This window comes from Triticum urartu, unplaced genomic scaffold (assembly GCF_056163025.1).
Source record: "Triticum urartu cultivar PI428250 unplaced genomic scaffold, HENAU_Tu73 scaffold1, whole genome shotgun sequence".
Lineage (NCBI taxonomy): Eukaryota > Viridiplantae > Streptophyta > Magnoliopsida > Poales > Poaceae > Triticum > Triticum urartu.
The window spans coordinates 17,732,541-17,742,439 of record NW_028259461.1 but is presented as its reverse complement, the minus strand read 5'-3'; positions in this window follow the sequence as shown (position 1 = coordinate 17,742,439).

The window sequence follows — 9,899 nt, the reverse complement described above, 5'->3', positions numbered from 1 at the left end:
GCACTGGAACTCGTGGTTATGGACCCGAATCCTTTAGTATGGAACATTGTCTTTTCCAAGTAAAAACCCCTAGTATATGAAAGAATGAAAAGGTGCTTTCGTTCTTGTGGAATAAGAAGCCCTCGTACCTTAATGAAAGGAAAATCGTAATTTTTCGTTAGGTATTTGACCAAATAGGATCGTCCAGTTCCTACAGAACCTATCACTAAAATACCCGATAGGGCTAAGCGGAACGAAAAGGGTTTTCCATGAGATGGTAAATGAAAACGATTAGTCCCACACGAGGTTTGGGAATAAGTGATTGTCTGATAATGAGCAAGGAATATACGTCTTTCTGCTAAAGAGGATCTATTAAACTCATAATTCATTAGATCCTTGTTATCAATGCCAACTAGGTATCATAAGTAAATGGATCCCGGTTGTTCAATCCTTTGATAACCAAGGTCATTCTTTGCTAAAGAGAAATGATCACTATGAGTCAGACTCAATAGAATTGGATCCATTCCAAATAGCGAGAATTAGGATTCTTGATCCCTCTCAATCTCTCTTTCAATTCGAGGATCCAGAGAGGTGTTTTCATAGTCATCTCCGAATATTTGCCATCTCGGAATATTTTCGATTTCATTTTTCTATGATATGTCTTTCTATATGAAAATTGGTTATTTACGATGTACGATGATCCCTGTTAAGCATCCATGGCTGAATGGTTAAAGCGCCCAACTCATAATTGGTAAATTTGCGGGTTCAATTCCTGCTGGATGCACACGAACGGGAACATTCCATAAGTCTATTGGAACTGGCTCTCTATCCATGGAATCTCATCCATCATCCATACATAACGAATTGGTATGGTATATTCATACCATAACATAAGAACAATAAGAACTCGAATTCTTATCGATACTGGAACTCAGAGCATAGGAGGGAAAGTCGATTTATGGATGGAATCAAATACGCAGTATTTACAGAAAAAAGTCTTCGTTTATTGGGAAAGAATCAATATACTTTTAATGTCGAATCGGGATTCACTAAGACAGAAATAAAGCATTGGGTCGAACTCTTCTTTGGTGTTAAGGTGGTAGCTGTGAATAGCCATCGACTACCTGGAAAAGGTAGAAGAATAGGACCTATTCTGGGCCATACAATGCATTACAGACGTATGATCATTACCCTTCAACCGGGTTATTCTATTCCACTTCTAGATAGAGAAAAAAACTAAAGGAGAATACTTAATAATACGGCGAAACATTTATACAAAACACCTATCCCGAGCACACGCAAGGGAACCGTAGACAGGCAAGTGAAATCCAATCCACGAAATAATTTGATCCATGGACGGCACCGTTGTGGTAAAGGTCGTAATTCCAGAGGAATCATTACCGCAAGGCATAGAGGGGGAGGTCATAAGCGCCTATACCGTAAAATAGATTTTCGACGGAATCAAAAAGACATATCTGGTAGAATCGTAACCATAGAATACGACCCTAATCGAAATGCATACATTTGTCTCATACACTATGGGGATGGTGAGAAGAGATATATTTTACATCCCAGAGGGGCTATAATTGGAGATACTATTGTTTCTGGTACAAAAGTTCCTATATCAATGGGAAATGCCCTACCTTTGAGTGCGGTTTGAACTATTGATTTACGTAATTGGAAGTAACCAATTAGGTTTACGACGAAACCTAGAAATCGATCACTGATCCAATTTGACTACCTCTACGGGATAGACCTCAACAGAAAACTGTTGAGTAACGGCAGCAAGTGATTGAGTTCAGTAGTTCCTCATAGAAAATTATTGGCTCTAGAGATATGGTAATATGGAGAAGACAAAATTGTTTGAAGCACGCACAGAACCGGAAGCGCCCCTTGTTTCAAAGAGAGGAGGACGGGTTATTCACATTTAATTTGATGGTCAGAGGCAAATTGAAAGCTAAGCAGTGGTAATTAAGACCCCCGGGGGAAAATAGGGATGTCTCCTACGTTACCCATAATATGTGGAAGTATCGACGTAATTTCATAGAGTCATTCGATCTGAATGCTACATGAAGAACATAAGCCAGATGACGGAACGCAGAGACCTAGGATGTAGAAGATCATAACATGAGCGATTCGGCAGATTTGGATTCCTTTCCTATATATCCACTCATGTGGTACTTCATCATATGATTCATATAAGATCCATCTGTCTAGAGATCGTCATATACATCTAGAAAGCCGTATGCTTTGGAAGAAGCTTGTACAGTTTGGGAAGGGGTTTTTTGAGAGAAAAGAAGAATCTACTTCAACCGATATGCCCTTAGGCACGGCCATGCATAACATAGAAATCACACGTGGAAGGGGTGGGCAATTAGCTAGAGCAGCAGGTGCTGTAGCGAAACTCATTGCAAAAGAGGGTAAATCGGCCACTTTAAGATTACCATCTGGGGAGGTCCGTTTAGTATCCCAAAACTGCTTAGCAACAGTCGGACAAGTGGGTAATGTTGGGGTGAACCAAAAAAGTTTGGGTAGAGCCGGATCTAAGTGTTGGCTAGGTAAACGCCCCGTAGTAAGAGGGGTAGTTATGAACCCTGTGGACCACCCCCATGGGGGCGGTGAAGGGAAAGCTCCCATTGGTAGAAAAAAACCCACAACCCCTTGGGGTTATCCTGCGCTTGGAAGAAGAACTAGGAAAAGGAAAAAATATAGCGATAGTTTTATTCTTCGTCGCCGTAAGTAAATACGTAACTAGGAATATGGAAAATTGCATTTTTGGAATTTGCAATAATGCGATGGGCGAACGACGGGAATTGAACCCGCGCATGGTGGATTCACAATCCACTGCCTTGATCCACTTGGCTACATCCGCCCCTTATCCAGCTAAAGGATTTTTTTCTTTTTTCCATTGATCATTATTCTATTTATTCTGACCTCCGTACTTCGATCGAGATATTGGACATAGAATGCCACTCTTTAAAAAGGAAAAAAGGAGTAATCAGCTGTGACACGAAAAAAAACGAATCCTTTTGTAGCTCATCATTTATTGGCAAAGATAGAAAAGGTCAATATGAAGGAGGAGAAAGAAACAATAGTAACGTGGTCCCGGGCATCTAGCATTCTACCCACAATGGTTGGCCATACAATCGCGATTCATAATGGAAAGGAACATATACCTATTTACATAACAAATCCTATGGTAGGTCGCAAATTGGGGGAATTCGTGCCTACTCGGCATTTCACGAGTTATGAAAATGCAAGAAAGGATACTAAATCTCGTCGTTAACTGAATTCTGAATAGAAAGATTAAGAAGAAAAAAAGATTCAAAATAAAGTAAAGGTAGGCGGGGAATAACCTTATTTATGACAAGTTTCAAACTAGTAAAGTATATCCCTAGGATAAAGAAGAAGAAAAGTGGGCTAAGGAAACTCGCAAGGAAAGTTCCAACCGATCGTCTACTTAAGTTCGAGAGAGTTTTCAAAGCACAAAAACGTATCCCTATGTCTGTTTTCAAAGCACAAAGAGTTCTTGACGAGATTCGCTGGCGTTACTACGAGGAAACTGTTATGATACTGAACCTCATGCCCTATCGAGCATCTTATCCCATCTTAAAGTTGGTTTATTCGGCAGCCGCAAATGCTACTCATTATAGGGATTTCGACAAAGCGAATTTATTTATTACTAAAGCCGAAGTCAGTAGGAGTACTATTATGAAGAAATTCAGACCTCGAGCTCGAGGACGTAGTTTCCCCATAAAAAAAAGCATGTGTCATATAACAATTGTACTAAATATAGTAAAGAAATCTAAATAACCTTTAGATCCATCTAAGATTTCGATTCCCAGTAAAAAAAATATAGAATAGAAAAATATGGGACAAAAAATAAATCCACTCGGTTTCAGACTTGGTACAACCCAAAAACACCATTCCTTTTGGTTCGCACAACCAAAAAATTATTCTGAAGGTCTACAGGAAGATAAAAAAATAAGGGATTGTATCAAGAACTATATACAAAAGAATAGGAAAAAGGGCTCGAATAGAAAAATAGAATCAGACTCAAGTTCCGAAGTAATTACACATAATAGAAAAATGGACTCAGGTTCAAGTTCCGAAGTAATTACACATATAGAAATCCAAAAAGAAATCGATACGATCCACGTCATAATCCATATTGGATTCCCAAATTTATTAAAGAAAAAAGGAGCAATCGAAGAATTAGAGAAAGATCTACAAAAGGAAATTAACTCTGTAAACCAGAGATTTAATATTTCTATCGAAAAAGTTAAAGAACCTTATAGACAGCCTAACATTCTTGCAGAATATATAGCTTTCCAATTAAAAAATAGAGTTTCATTCCGAAAGGCAATGAAAAAAGCCATTGAATTAACTAAAAAAGCAGATATAAGGGGAGTAAAAGTAAAAATTGCGGGTCGTCTCGGAGGAAAAGAAATTGCACGCGCCGAATCTATTAAAAAGGGTAGACTTCCCCTCCAAACAATTCGCGCTAAAATTGATTATTGCTGCTATCCAATTCGGACTATCTATGGAGTATTAGGTGTAAAAATTTGGATATTCGTAGACGAAGAATAAGTAATCTTGTCTTCGGATTCTGTCCATTGATAGAATAAAAAATGACAAGAGACTTTTTTCCTGAAATCCCTGCAAAAGAAGAAATTATACCTCTTTCTATAAGATTTAATGAAAATTGATAAATCATTTAATATAATTGCTATGCTTAGTGTGTGACTCGTTATTTTTTTCTTTTTTTTAAGAAAAAAACTTAGTAATTATAGAAAATTAACTAATAACCAACCTATTGCTTCGTATTGTCGAGATCCTAACTAAGAAACAGTCACTATATGAATAAATACCTCTATCATAACATAAATGAGTAGATGTGTCATATAGTTGTAGCAACTGCAATTTTTTCTCTAAAAAAGAAAAGGGATTCTAGGTTGTGAAGCAAAACTAAAGGGATGTGGATAAAGGGAGGGATGATAGAAAGAAGGAAGAGGAAATAAATAAGATATAGGATTCCACTATGTATGGTCTATGAATTACATCATAAAAGGCAATGTGATAAAGCATCAATATAATAAAAATAATAGAGAATTAAAAATTGTAACTTGAAACAAGAACTACAAATTTAAAGCAATAATAAAGAGCCGCCCGGGTTAATAAAACTGAGAAAATTAACTCGGAAAGAAATTTTTTGGAAGCTCCGTTGCGGGATTCAGACCTAACCATTCAAGGAGAAGCAGTGGGAACGACAGAACCTATGATTCCATAGGATTTTATTGAAAAGAATCCTAACACTTCATTGGGTGGGATGGCGGAACAAACCAAAAAAATTGTCTTATTTGGTAAGTTTATAAATTAACAAATAAGACAGGAAAGAGTAAATATTCGCCCGCGAAATTCTTATTGAATTAGAATACTTTACCGCGATTCAATAAGAGTAAAAATAAGGATTTTTTTAAGAAGGATTACATTATCTATAAATATAGAATTTAGATAAATATACACACACATCTGGATATATTCTAGATCTTCTTTTTTGACTATATATTATATTTTTCTGTTTTAACAAATTCAATATAAAAAAAACCGAACTTTTTCTATTATCTATTAATGTGTATCTATCCGTACCGTAATATTTTGGAATATTATGAATTAGAGAAATTTACATGCTTTCTGATTCCATTCGCGAGGAGCTGGATGAGAAGAAACTCTCATGTCCAGTTTTGCAGTAGAGATGGAACTAAGAAAGAGAACCATCGACTATAACCCCAAAAGAACCAGATTTCGCAAACAACATAGAGGAAGAATGAAAGGAAAATCCTGCCGAGGCAATCGTATTTGTTTTGGTAGATATGCTCTTCAAGCACTTGAACCCGCTTGGATCACGGCGAGACAGATAGAAGCAGGACGAAGAGCAATAACACGATATGCACGTCGTGGTGGAAAAATATGGGTACGTATATTTCCCGACAAACCGGTTACACTAAGACCCACGGAAACACGTATGGGCTCGGGAAAGGGGTCCCCCGAATATTGGGTATCCGTTGTTAAACCTGGTCGTATACTTTATGAAATGGGGGGAGTATCTGAAACTGTAGCTAGAGCAGCTATCTCCATAGCTGCCAGTAAAATGCCCATACGAAGTCAATTTATTCGATTAGAGATATAGAACCCTAAAAGGGGTATGGAAGATAAAAAAAAATGCTCGGTTTTTCTTTCTGGAAAGACAATATTTCTTTCATCCTTTTGCATTGAAATAACAAATTGAAATCAAAATAATATGATTCAACCTCAGACCCTTTTAAATGTAGCAGATAATAGTGGAGCTCGAAAATTGATGTGTATTCGAGTCATAGGAGCTGCTGGTAATCAGCGATATGCTCGTATTGGTGATGTTATTGTTGCTGTAATCAAAGACGCATTGCCCCAAATGCCTCTAGAAAGATCCGAAGTAATTCGAGCTGTAATTGTACGTACATGTAAAGAGTTCAAATGCGAAGACGGTATAATAATCCGCTATGATGACAATGCTGCGGTTATAATTGATCAAAAAGGCAATCCAAAAGGAACTCGAGTTTTTGGCGCGATTGCCGAGGAATTGAGAGAATTGAATTTTACCAAAATAGTTTCATTAGCTCCTGAAGTATTATAAATACTAGTAGGCGAAATTGAGACCAAAGAATTAATTTAGTAGATTGTGTTTTACGTATATGTTTTAAAATCCAAAATGAAAAAAAAAAAAAGAAAACATGTTGATTATAGAAAAATTAGGAGGAACCTAGAATTAGAGTCTTATGGGCAAGGACACTATTGCTGATTTACTAACCTCTATAAGAAATGCGGACATGAATAAAAAAGGAACAGTTCGAGTAGTATCTACAAATATTACCGAAAACATTGTTAAAATACTTCTACGAGAGGGTTTTATTGAAAGTGTTCGGAAACATCAGGAACGTAACAGATATTTCTTGGTTTCAACTTTGCGACATCAAAAGAGAAAGACTATAAAAGGAATATATAGAACAAGAACCTTTTTAAAGCGTATCAGCCGACCCGGCTTACGAATTTATACCAACTATCAAGGAATTCCTAAAGTTTTGGGTGGAATGGGAATTGCTATTCTTTCTACTTCTCGAGGAATAATGACAGATCGAGAAGCTCGACTAAACAGAATTGGGGGAGAAGTCTTATGTTATATATGGTAATCGCCCCGCCTATAGTGCTCGAATTCTATCTCGCCCTTCCTATTTTTAAAATAAAAATAGAAAAATAGGAGAAAAAAAATATGACAGAAAAAAAAAATAGGAGAGAAAAAAAAAACCCGAGAGAAGCAAAAGTAACTTTCGAAGGTTTAGTTACGGAAGCCCTACCCAATGGAATGTTCCGCGTTCGGCTAGAGAATGACACCATCATCCTAGGCTATATTTCAGGAAAGATACGGTCTAGTTCTATACGAATACTGATGGGGGATAGGGTCAAAATTGAAGTAAGTCGTTATGATTCAAGCAAGGGACGTATAATTTATAGACTTCCCCATAAGGATTCGAAGCGTATCGAAGACTCGAAGGATAGCGAAGATTTGAAGGATAGCGAAGATTTGAAGGATACCAAAGATTCAAAGGATTAGGTTTTTCTTTTTTTTTCTAGGGTAATAAATTCTAAGTTCTAAAATTCAAGCGAAGAGACTTATTTTTTCCAAAAGATTAGATTCATAGTTTAAAAAAGGATACGGAAATATGAAAATAAGAGCTTCCGTTCGTAAAATTTGTACAAAATGTCGACTGATTCGTAGGCGTGGACGAATTAGAGTCATTTGCTCTAATCCGAAGCATAAACAAAGACAGGGGTAATCTTTCGAAAAAGAACTTTACTTTCTAAAAAGTAAAAAAAAGTACCCGCGGAAATGTTCCAATTCCAAATAAAATAATTTCATTTAAAATAATTAAAGTAAAGGGTTTATTTTACCCTGAAACGGATATCTTTGTATCTTTTTTTCTTTTTTTTATTTCTAACTCATATTTATGAGATAATAAAATATGGCAAAAGCTATACCAAAAATTGGTTCACGTAAGAAAGTGCGTATTGGTTTACGTAGGAATGCACGTTTTAGTTTACGGAAGAGTGCACGTAGAATAACAAAAGGGGTTATTCATGTTCAAGCTAGTTTCAACAATACCATTATAACTGTTACAGACCCACAAGGTCGGGTGGTTTTTTGGTCCTCGGCCGGTACTTGTGGATTCAAAAGCTCAAGAAAAGCATCACCCTATGCTGGTCAAAGAACAGCAGTAGATGCTATTCGTACAGTAGGTTTGCAACGAGCAGAAGTTATGGTAAAGGGCGCTGGTAGTGGAAGAGATGCCGCATTACGAGCCATTGCTAAAAGTGGTGTGCGATTAAGTTGTATACGCGATGTAACACCTATGCCGCATAATGGATGTCGACCGCCTAAAAAAAGACGTCTGTAAAAGAATTAACCCGCTTTCAACTTTCATTTCAAGAGAAATAAACGATTCAATGATAAAATAATAATACTAGTCTATTATGGTTCGAGAGGAGGTAGCAGGATCCACTCAAACACTACAGTGGAAGTGTGTTGAATCAAGAGTAGATAGTAAGCGCCTTTATTATGGTCGTTTCATTCTGTCCCCGCTTAGAAAAGGTCAAGCGGACACCGTCGGTATTGCCTTGCGAAGAGCTTTACTTGGAGAAATAGAAGGAACATGTATCACACGTGCAAAATTTGGGAGCGTGCCGCACGAGTATTCTACAATAGCAGGTATTGAAGAATCCGTACAAGAAATTTTACTAAATTTGAAAGAAATTGTATTGAGAAGTAATCTCTATGGAGTTAGAGACGCATCCATTTGCGTCAAAGGTCCTAGATACATAACTGCTCAAGATATCATCTTACCGCCTTCCGTAGAAATCGTTGATACGGCACAACCTATAGCTAACTTGACAGAGCCCATTGATTTCTGTATTGATTTACAGATCAAGAGAGATCGTGGATATCAGACAGAACTCAGAAAGAACTATCAAGATGGAAGTTATCCTATAGATGCTGTATCCATGCCTGTTCGAAATGTGAATTATAGTATTTTTTCTTGTGGGAATGGAAATGAAAAACACGAGATACTTTTTCTAGAAATATGGACTAATGGAAGTTTAACCCCTAAGGAAGCACTTTATGAGGCTTCTCGTAATTTGATTGATTTATTTCTTCCTTTTCTACACGCGGAGGAAGAGGGCGCTAGTTTCGAAGAAAATAAAAACAGGTTTACTCCACCCCTTTTTACTTTTCAAAAAAGATTAACTAATCTAAAGAAAAACAAAAAAGGAATTCCATTGAATTGTATTTTTATTGATCAATTAGAATTGACTTCTAGAACGTATAATTGTCTAAAAAGGGCCAATATACATACACTATTGGACCTTTTGAGTAAGACTGAAGAAGATCTTCTGAGAATTGACAGTTTTCGTATGGAAGATAGAAAACATATATGGGACACTCTAGAGAAGCATCTCCCAATTGATTTACTTAAGAATAAACTCTCGTTTTAAATCCATTGCAATTTTTTTTCTTCTTCTTTTTCGAGTTAGAATAAAAAGAAAACAATTTAGCATCTTTGGTACAATCTATATTTTCGCGAAATGGATCATAATAAAATGGATTTTAGGTATCTAGGGAAGATTCACTTGGAAGTAACTATTTCCTAGATACCTATGGTACTTCACGGTTGAATGAATCAAAAAATATCTAAAAAAGACCTAAAGTTAATGATTTATCAATGGGTAATGTTGCTCCAATACCTAACCAAAGAGCTACTACAGTACCGATTAAAAAAACGGTCGTAGCTACTGGGCGGCGAAATGGATTTTGGAATTTATTGACATTC